Source organism: Vigna unguiculata, chromosome 3 (genome assembly GCF_037176805.1).
Source record: "Vigna unguiculata cultivar grain cowpea cultivar isolate G323 ecotype 2 chromosome 3, ASM3717680v1, whole genome shotgun sequence".
NCBI lineage: Eukaryota > Viridiplantae > Streptophyta > Magnoliopsida > Fabales > Fabaceae > Vigna > Vigna unguiculata.
The window spans coordinates 67,619,703-67,631,176 of NC_140794.1; the positions used below are offsets into that span (position 1 = coordinate 67,619,703).

General features: G+C 26.9%; 1 non-coding gene across 1 annotated transcript; it reads right to left on the reverse strand.

The window, feature by feature from the left end:
- Positions 1–11,400: 11,400 nt before the first annotated feature.
- Positions 11,401–11,474, reverse strand: TRNAT-AGU (transfer RNA threonine (anticodon AGU)). Its single transcript has one exon. It is a non-coding gene; the product is annotated as a tRNA-Thr (tRNA).

The window sequence follows — 11,474 nt, forward strand, 5'->3', positions numbered from 1 at the left end:
ATACTTATTATAAAAAAGTATAAATAAATAGATATAAGTATAATATTAAATTTTGTATATTATTTTATGTGAATGAAAGTTAAATCATCTAATTTATCATCACAATAAATTTTTCACAAAAAAAAAAAAACTAATGAAATTGCTCAATTGTTAAATTTGTAGTTATGTACAAATAAAAATCATATAAGTTTAACATTTTGTATTTACTTAATATAATTGTGAAGTAAAAGAATATATTGACAATCATATTTTTTTAGATGGTTTTTTTAATAAATTTAATATACGAAAAGAATAAATTAGCAGGTGATTATCAGAGTGAATGATGTATACTGATATTTCTTATTTCTTTGAAATGTTAGCAAGATGATTAAAGTTATGTTGAAATTATAAACTAATTTTATTGGTTGAGTTAATAATCGGAAATATCAAATTCATATTCAGTCAACCTTACACATAAAAACTTATCTATTATTGATAATTTCATATCATGAACATCAACAGTGTCCATAGAGTGAATTTCAAAAATCTTAAACACGACAAAAAGACATAAGTTATTAATGTTTTTCTTTTCCAAAAAGTATTTGTAGTTATCAATTTTTGATTTGACACACTCCTAAAAATGTCTATTATTTGCTTGTGTATTTATTGTTAGCTTGTATATTTATTTCTATTTATTTTTTAAATTATATGTAATCGCATTTCTGTGAATTTATAATAACTAAAATTGACTTCATAACTCGATTTAGATTAGATATAACTAACAAAAAATAGTGAGCGAGAGTGGTCCAATTATTCAAAAGAGCAATGCCTTTTAGATTTTTATTTTAGTTTATTTATAAAGAAATTATTAGTTGTGTTTAAAATAATAATAATGAAGAAAATATTTGTTGTGGGTTTTAAATGAAAAAGAAAAAAAATTGAGAGGATAAAGAGAGGTGGCGTGTTGGGAAGGTGTGGGGCCATGGAAAAGAGGGCAAGATGTTGCAGAGCGAGTGGACCAACGCGGAAAAGTGGGACCCACGGAAACTCATATGTCATCATCGCTGAAAACAGAAAGCGGCCCCACTCCCACGTACGTGCGCGTCTCCTACACGTCCTTTTCTTCATTTTTTACCTTCTTCTACCTTCTCTAATTAATGTTTCAGGACACACCATACACATCATACTTTTAAACTAAATAATGCCCTTTTTCAAACAAATTTTTAAAAACACTATATTAATTTCTTTACATACTATATATTTTTTTTAATATCTTACATACAAAGTATGACTGAATAAATTAATTAAATTATTAATTTTCTATTTTTTATAATTTTTTCAATTCCAAAAATATTGACATTTTTATAAAAAATCATACGATATAATTTTTTTTATAATTAAAGTGTTAATAGTTTTCTTTATAAAATAACTGCATCTTTGTTTTTCTTTATTTTTCGCCACTAAATGGAAGCGTGTGAAATAAAATATTTGGAATTTATTTTCTAAGTCAAATAGTTGTTAAATAGTTTTTTATTTTATTATTATGATGAATTTTTCATTTTATCCTACAGTTTTTAATAGTTTTAATTTTTTTAATGTTAAATGTAATTGTTAACTCTATTAATTAGTTTGATAGAAGAAAACATACTGATTATTTTAAAAAAATACATATATTATTTTTTAAATAAGAGACAAAATAAAAATAACATCGTGACACTAAAACAATTGTTTAACTTTACTTTAAATAATAATAATAAGTTAGCTCTTACCTTATCTGTCTTATATTTTTGAGATAAAATATATAATATAATTGCTTACATGAAACATATCAAACAAGTGGGTATCATATCATATTAATCTACAAATTAGTTGAAAGTAGAAGTAGTCATTCTATAAAATATAATATATATATATATATATATATATATATATATATATTTTAAATAATTCTCTTTTATTTATAGATTAGAGAATATGACATGAGTCATAATATATCCTATTAAAATTGTGATTAGTATAAGTTTTGAGTTAGATTGAATTTTTTGTTGCACGTGGTGCGGTTGCAAATGGTTAAAAAAAAGCTTAAGATGATTTTTCGTATGTTTGTAATCATTATATTATGGTATGTTATATAATTGATATGTGTTTTTATTTTATTTTTAGATGGAACATCATGTGAGAGTTAATGTCTTTAATTGAGTCAAAAACTCTATTTAGGTAAAGGAAACTAGTTTGCTCTTTACGAGTAAGTTTGGTTGAATGAATTGATTATGGAAAATTGTGTGATATATTGTTGACCAAAGTAAATATAGTTGTTATATGATGATAGATTATGATTATGTGTGGGTTGTGATAAAAGTTATTAATGTATCTAATAATTGAGATGCTTGTGTAATTATGTGAGTATTAATTGGTATCATTTAAAGTCATTTTGAACTAATTATAGCACTTTCAGTACAAGAGAGTAAAATTGTTCCAAATTTACCCATTGATTGATTTGATACATCTATTGAATTTTTGAAATTGTGTAAACTCGTTGGACGAGCCATCCAATTGTTGAGTGAAAGTGAATTTTTGAAAATCTAAAGAGCTCAAAGAAGATTGGTGAATAGACAAACCTCTTCTAGAGATTAGATTGTTCGGCGAAACAATTTCCTCATTGTGCGAGCTATTATGATAAGGTGAGTGTAGGTGAACTTGTTGGGCCAACAAGTGGGCTCTCTTGGAGAAAGACAAGTGGTTGAACCGAACAATGTTCCAAAAACTTGAAAATTTTATTTTAAATGCTTTTAATTATTAAGATTTGTTAAATTTTTTTTTTCGATAAATAAATTGGATTACATGTTTTAATATTTTGAAAATAATATGAGTGAGCATATGACTAAGTAGATTCAATATGTTAATCATAATCTACTATTTTTGTGTGGGGTATGTGGCCAAGTATAGTGAGCGCATGACCCATAATCTAGTGTAAAATGTTGATTTATGTGTGAATGAGATTAATGTTGATTCTGTGTATGAGATTATCCTGACTTTAATAATATTAAACTCACATAAAGAAAAGTGTTAGGTAGTGAGAATCGATAAAGGATCATACAATCTCATAGATGAAAGAAATCTACTTTATTATATAAGTGGTTATTGACTCTGTGCGAACGAAATGTAGTATGACAAGTGCAAAATTTATAAATCTATTCAATACATCAATCTTTTCGAAATAAAATAAAATATCTATAATATGAGTTCAAGTCAAATAATCATTTGAAATATTTTGTATATAACTATCACAGGTTTATATATATATATATATATATATATATATATATATATATATATATATATATATATATTTATAATTTCTACTCCTAACATTCATGTACTTTTTAATATTCTCATTGTTTTTATCAATTTATATACATATTATAACTAAAAATACAATATAAATATTAACTTATAATACGATATAAATATTTAAAAAATTGTGAACACTTGTAATGTCTGTTTTTATTCTAATATGCTAATAACTACTATTATTAATCAAATTATTACTATATCAAAATCCAATTTATCCTGAATTCATCATGCGGACGGTATAAATAAAAACCCACTAATAATATAAGGAGATGGTATTTTCAACATGGAAGAAAAAGAAATCCTGAATAACACGAGGAAAAATATTTAAGACCTCAATGAGATTTTTTCAAGTTGTAAAAATTACTACTGTTATAAATATTATTATAATATATTGATTAACATAATTATTATGGGATTAGGATAAGACAGTCCACCTAATAAAGGAGATATATCACAAAACACATTATTAATCATTAGATTGATGAGATTGATTTTTAGTAAATTAATTTTTTCATAATTATATTTGAAAAAAAAAAGTGCGCAATAACTTTTTAACAATAAAATGTGGTATTTAAAAAGGAGGTGACTTGATTTAATAGAAATGTTGTGAATTCGAATAAAAAGTATTAATAGAATAGAAATGTTCAACGAGTACATGATTATGTTGAACGAATACATTAGAATCAAATAATATTTTTTATGCTAAAATTTTGGTGTTTTGTGGTAAACGTGAATTATTGTCTAGGAAATGAGTGATATATAATATGTAATTGATATTATTTAGATGAGGTTGAGTTGAGATTGGTCAATGGTAATTCAAGAATTCAAGGATGATTAATAGTGATTTGTAGTAATGTATGTATTAATGTGGGGATTCAGTTGAAAGTTATTTGTTGATGTTTTAATAACTATTCAATTCTCAAATAGATAATAATAATAGAGTATGTGGTGAGAGGAGCATGAGATCCTATTATAGGAGTTTTACCTTGGTCAAATACGTTAACAAACTAACTTTGTGTATGGTAGAGTAAAAACTCTTTATCTATGGCTTGACAGAGCATTGGATGTCACCACAAGTGCACAACTCACCAGCAGTGACGAAACATAAGTGAGACAGGGGAGTCATGGATCTCCCAACGATATTTTATTTATTTTATTTTTTATATATTTAAAAAAAATATTTATATATTATTACTTTATTTATATTAATTTAGTTTGAAAAAACTTTTTTAAAATTTAAAAATCACATTTTCTCTCTATATTATAACTTCCTACACTTCTTTATTTTGTTTCTCTCTTCCGTGCCTCAATTTCTTTCTCTCCTCTTATTTCAATCTCAATTTTCACCACCATTATTTTCAAAATCAAATTGCACTACGAAAAAATTGAAGAGTTAAGAAACATTTTGGACCGGACAATTTATTCTTTTAAATAAGTTCATTTTTTACCTTTTTTTCGAAACAATATGTTTTTCTCTTATATGTAGCTTTTCTACGCTCTAGGCATATCTCTATTTGCTAGAGATAATAAAATCATGCTCTAATTGTTGATTAAACTCTTCTTTGTGTAGATAGAGCTCTTTTAGGCTTTGAAGTTGTGTAAAGGAAAAGCAAAATTAGGAATCTACTCTAAGATAAGGGAAGCTAATCATTTATAAGTTATTAATTTTCTTAAAATATTGAGTTTTTGTTTAAGATTTAATTTGGGGTATTCATAATTTTATCTTTTTGTAAATAGGTGAGATGTGACAAATTTATATTAGAAAAATTATGGAAAAGAGTAAAATAATTGATTCTTTTTTCAAGAGAAAGGCTTGTGATGAAGATGAAAAAAATACATATACGTCATTTAAAATTGTGAAACTTCACGAGAATTCAAAAATTGAAGAAAATGAAAAACAACTTTATAAGGTTCCTAAATTATACGCTTGCCTGTACCTATTCATGTGTAGGATCTTTCTGTCTCTATTTTTGGTTGTGTATTTTGGAGCAGCATAACAAGTTTGTGGCTATTGCTTTAGTCTCATGTGCATCTTCTTTAGGGTCTTTTTAATCTTTGATGGATCTCTAGTTATTGACTGTCATGTCTTGAAAGGTTTCGATGTCAAGCTTTTACATCTTTTTATACATGTTATTGATCTTTTTGTAAAAGGGTTAGAGCACCCCATAAGTGTTCTTCTTTAGTTTATTCATTCTTTGCTGGAAAAAAAAGGTTCCTAAATTATATATAATGAATTTGAAAATGCTTTAGATCGTGATCCAGATAAGCGTATTCAAACTTGACAATACCCACAATCAAATTAATGAGGTACGAAGGGCTTATCTAAAATGAGGTCCATATCAAATGCATCTAGAAAATTATTCGTTGTCCGGTAAAGATGATCATCCAAGAAGATTTCAATATACATGGTTTAACTTATTTCTTTCATGTCGCCACTAAAAGATGATGCATATTGATTACCGTGCTATCTTTTTAGTAAAAAATCAAGCGAACGGCCTAACTCAGATGTTTTCATTGTTACACGTAATTGAGTTGATTTTCATGGAAAGTGATATTGCAACTAGCTTCAGTTTTGATTCAATTATTGAAGATTTTAAGTCATTGAAAGAACATAGATGAACACTTTGACTAAAGGTAACTTTTTTTTGATTCCATATATATTATTGTCATAGTGTTTGGATTTTATTATCATGAGTACTTATTTTGAATAAAGAAAACGATGTAAAGAAATGAATTTTTTTTAATTAAAAAATTAATTTATATATAACAAATATAATTTGGCCCCCTAAAATTTTTGTTCAAGTTCCGCCACTACTTACCAGGTCTAATATCAATGCATGTATCCGGATAATTAAATCATATTTTTAGGTCTTTGTATGAGATATGATGATTGGTTATGTATGATTTAAGTGTTTGTATTCTTTAATGATTAAATTTTGTTTGTACATTAGCTTACCTTTTCTCTATGTCTTGTTTTCTTTTGTAACAATGATCACTTAATTGATATGGACAGATGAAAAAAGTTGTAGCTGGATCAATTAAAAGGAAAGGAGATGCAGCTGTATAGATGATATTTTAGACTCGTGTGTATATCTTTTTTAAAAGTTCCAAATCTTTAGATTGATCATTAGATTGTCATAAACTTGTATCTCATTTAATCTTTTGATTTGATTGAATGTAATATGATAAATACATCTTAATAATCTATATTTTATGATTATCAACTACAAAATATTTTGTTTAATAGTTTTATGCTATTAAATAGGATTTACAAAATTATCTTTTGAAAGCCAAGTTCTATTATCATATAGTACTTCATTCTTCAAGACTCATTATTAGAAAGAACTGAATACAAATACAACTGTTTTAGAGTTTATAATTAAATCCTCAAGTTAACTGTTTCAAGAAAATTAATTCTGGACTACGGTTCTTAGAAGTAACTTTCTTACTAAAATAAAGGGTGAAGGGTTAAAGTTATTTTTGGTTAGAATAAATATAAAGTAATAAAACATAATCTAAAAGATTAAAGTTGTAGCGGTCATATATATGATCTAAAGGTATTAAAACTAGTTCAAAACACTTATTCTATGTATATTTCAGGGATCCTGCAGAGAGAAAGGAATACATGTTATTGTGAGATGGAACGACGACGTTTTAGATTTGTCCCTATATGTTAATAAAGAAGTAGAAGTTAAGTACGTGAAAAAAGGAGGTGAGGTAGGTGATGTGTGTTACAGCTTACAAAAGAGGAAAACAGCAATTCATTGCGCATTCGTACGTTACTTCACACAAATTTAGAGACTTTCATTTTATCACAACGTGCGGGTTGGCATCCAGATATATAATATTACTTTTTTCTCTTTCTTTCAAACTCATTCTACTGTTCATTCAACTAATTAATAATCACTTTTAAATAAAATTGCAATTCTACTTGTTAGTAGTAAAATTTCTCAAGTGCTGTTTTATTGGACAAAATAAATTATATATATATTTTTTTAAATTAGAAATCAAATCACGTGGAACTAAAATATAGCACTATCCCTCGAGAGAGAAAAAAAAAAGAATTTTTAAAAATAATTAAAGATGTGGCAAATACATGTAAGAGACATGAGATTTATTAACTTGTGTTTGTGGGTAAAGTTGTTTGGTGGAACATGACGAGGAATTTGACTCTTTACATTTTCGATTATAATATGACAATGAATGAAATAAAGTTAGTGATTAGTTTCCACTATAAATCTGTCACAACATCACAATATCATTATAAATTCAGTGATAAAATATAATGTCAGGAACATCGATTAATTTTATTATTTTTTATTATCGTAAACAAGTGAGCGCATATATTTTTACTAGTAATATATAAATTATACATATGCTTTTTTTTATGATATCATGTCTATGTCTATTTTGTAGTATTAACTATATAAATTGGAATGTTATATGAACCCAAATCTTTCGTACTATCTTCTATCTTAAATAGTTGCAAGAAAAAATTTATAAAATTTTAAATTTAAGATAAAATTTAAACAAAACTTATTAGTTATTAATTTTCTAATGTTTTGAACTATTTATCAATGTATTATAATAAAATAATTTTAACATTTCGTTCTTAATAGATAATATGTGACTAATTCGTTTATCATGTACCTGTTAAGAATTCAAGTGTGAGTCTAAGTCCCACATTAATAAAAAATGAGAAAATAAAGCACTATATAAAAATAAAGACCCATAAACACATCACCTTAAGGTTTTGGGTTGAGAGTGGTGTCAATGCCTTATGTAGTTGGACTCAGGTCTCATGGGTGTTTGTTCTCCTCAATATAACTCCCTCCTTAAAAACCTAACAAGTGGCCCCAGTGAACCTCCTTTGTAAACCTAACAGTACCCAATAGAACTTTTTTTTTTTATCATTAAATCTCTAAATTTGTCATCAATGATAAAAAAACATTTTCTGGAAAATATGTTACGCTCGATGTTATTCTAGTAATCTATCTTCATTTACTTGTTTTTATTCATTCGCAATTGATTGAATAAAGACAATCAATATTTTCAATATTATTTATGGGTGATTTTGTTCTCACTCTTTCTGAATATCGAACTTATAATATTTATCTTACTGATAGTAACACATTTATCAAGAATATTTCGTGTAGATCGAATGAATTCCTCTACTTTTCTCTCTCCAATAGTTTTTCAGAAAAAGAAATCCATACTTTTTTTACTTGAAAAATGAGAAAAATTGATGAAAATAATAAGAATTAAGCATTGTAGGGGTGAGAGACGTTGAGACATTAAGTGTGGGAATATAAGAAAAAGAAAGAGAAAAAGAAGAAGAAAATGAGGCAGTTAAAGGTTTGGCATATATTCATATTGGTGATGAATTTAGAAGTATAGAAGTAGAGCACATGTGTGTGATAATAATGCATGAGAGAGCATTATTCTTCACAAAAACATAATTTTATTCTTCCAACAACACACTCACATGTGACATTATCTGCAAGTACATATCCCTTTGCATGCATGTTTCAAACAATTGTGCATGCATACTCAACTACCTACCATTACATTTAGGAAATGTTTCATTCACAACACAGTTTTTTTTTATCATGGCCTCATCATTTCTGTGGTCTCACCACTTCCTAACATGTGCTTGTGCTCCTTTTACCTTCTTTAGGCCATAAACACCTTATATAAATACATATTCATTTCAGATCAATCCCACAACAAACATATTCTTGCTGCATAAATCACCCTCAAAGTTTCTTCTACATAAACAAAACATCACTCTTTCCACCTTATGTTTGAATTGAATCACTGGGTATCAAAAAAATGTGATCAATCGACGTGAGATTTTTAACTATCTATAATACAAAACTTTTGAATTATTGCGGTCACAATGTAAAAAGAATTACACTCTAACTATTGATTATAGTTTTTAATTTAATGATAAGCACTCGATATTAATAGTTAACTCAGCTAAAATCAATATAGAATCCACGCCGACATGATGTTGAAGGAATATAAAGTAAATTCTTATTCATGATGAGCAATTGTTGGGCCAAGTTGGGGGCATTTTAGTGTTCACTGGATCTAATAAACTGAACCAAAAATGAGGGTTCTTTTTTTTGTCCTTAGGAATGAGGGGTATATATGAAGCCATGAAGTGGAAAAGCCGCATAGGTGTGCAAGGTTGAGTCAGCGCAGCATATTAAAGTGAATAAGCAGCATCTTCTTTGCGTCTTTCTTTCAAACATGTTCAATGCACACACATGGAGCAGACACAACCAAATCCACCTCACATATAGTTGCATATATTCTACCCAATAACCTTTAAATAAAATGTAAAGCTTAACAAATTGTGCACAACAAATACTTTATCATATTACGAATACGATCAGAAACTTTAGTATCAAGTTGATTGAGAAAAACAATGGTTATTGAAATACATAAAGCGTTAGGATTCAAGATAAATTGTAAGTTTCACATCAGAAAATATAAAAGAGTTTACTTACATATAAGTAAATAAATCATATATAAACGAAAGAATCATAAATTCTTTTTCTTGAGATAAATTCATCCTCTTAAAGTTTTAGATATAAAAGAGTATCTTAATCTTTTATATAGACTTATTCACAATTCATTAATATCAAATGTCTTTTGTCTTTTTAAAAAAAACCTAACAGTAATATCAGGATCAGATTTATTACGATAACGACTTAACAGGTAATTTCTATTTTAAGATAAATCTTAAAGATATAAAGATGTTCAAACTTAAAAAAGAAATAATTAGAATTAAATGAAAACTTATTAATATTGAATCTTCCTATTAAAAAAATAAAATCAAGCAAGTGGAATAAGAAAATGAGTGTTAAAATTGAAAGTATTTTAGAGAGAGTGTATGGGAAAAGTCTTTTTCTCCATGTCATTCCAGTTGGAGCAATCATACGTTTCTTTGTGTCTGTTTGGTCATCATGTGATGGAACAATATGATTGCTAAAAGTCAAAAACCAAGTTACAATTAAAGCCAAAATAATTGGACGATGTGTGAAGGTTACGTACTATGATTACACATTTGTTTTTGTTACATATGTACCAATGAATCAAGTACTCTTTTTTACTTCCTCTTACCACAAAACTTTACAAATTTTATCTCATATTTTGTGAATATCCAATTGGGTCCCTTAATAAAGACCATTCCATCTCCTTTTCTTTACCATCACTCTGCCCTTCATTACTCAAATATTATACAGATAGTGACCCATCGCAAAAATTCACCTCCTTATCAGCAAATTAAAATCAAGATATTAAAAAAAAAAAGTTAAAGGAAATTTATATAATAATTCATTTGATAACTATTTAAATATATTTTTTAAAGTGACAAATATGGAAAATTAACTTTTTTTTTGTGCGATATATTAAATAAACTGCACTATGAAAGAAGTGTGGTTTCACAGTACACAAACGAAAGAATATTACCATCAAAATACTTCAGTTAAAAAAAAAGTAAGCCGAACAGATACTTTCTCTAAATAAATGCGTCATTTTACCCAAAAGAAGAAAAAAAAAGAGCTTTTGGACTAGTTTTTTTTTTTCAAACACGATAAACATATAGAAAATAAATTTTATTTTTCTATAAGTTAAAAAAGTTAAAAAATACAGAATATATTTTTTGGAAAAATAACGTATACCGATTAATTTTAACTTATGGAAATTTAGTTATTATGTAAAAATCGTTAAAGAAAAAATTTGTTCGAAACATCATTAGTCTTTTTACCCGTGAAAAGAGAAGAAGCAGGGGAAATAGTAAAGTTAACCAAATTTTTGTTATATTGAGGATTTTACGTTGTTAAGGCCATTAATAAACTTTGTACATATAAGACAGACAAGTCAAAAACGAAATTCTTACGTTTTAAAATGATTTTAGTGGTAGCGTAATGGGGCCAAAGCCCAAAAAAAAAAATTAACAGAAAAGTGTCCGAAAAAAGAAGCATTTTAAATGGTAGCGTAACTGGGCCAAAGCCCAAAAACCAAAAAAATAGAAACCAGAAAGTAAAATTAAAATTTTGCTCTCGTTGAGAGTCGAACTCAAGACCTCCCGCTTACTAAACGGGTGCTCTAACCAACTGAGCTACGAGAGC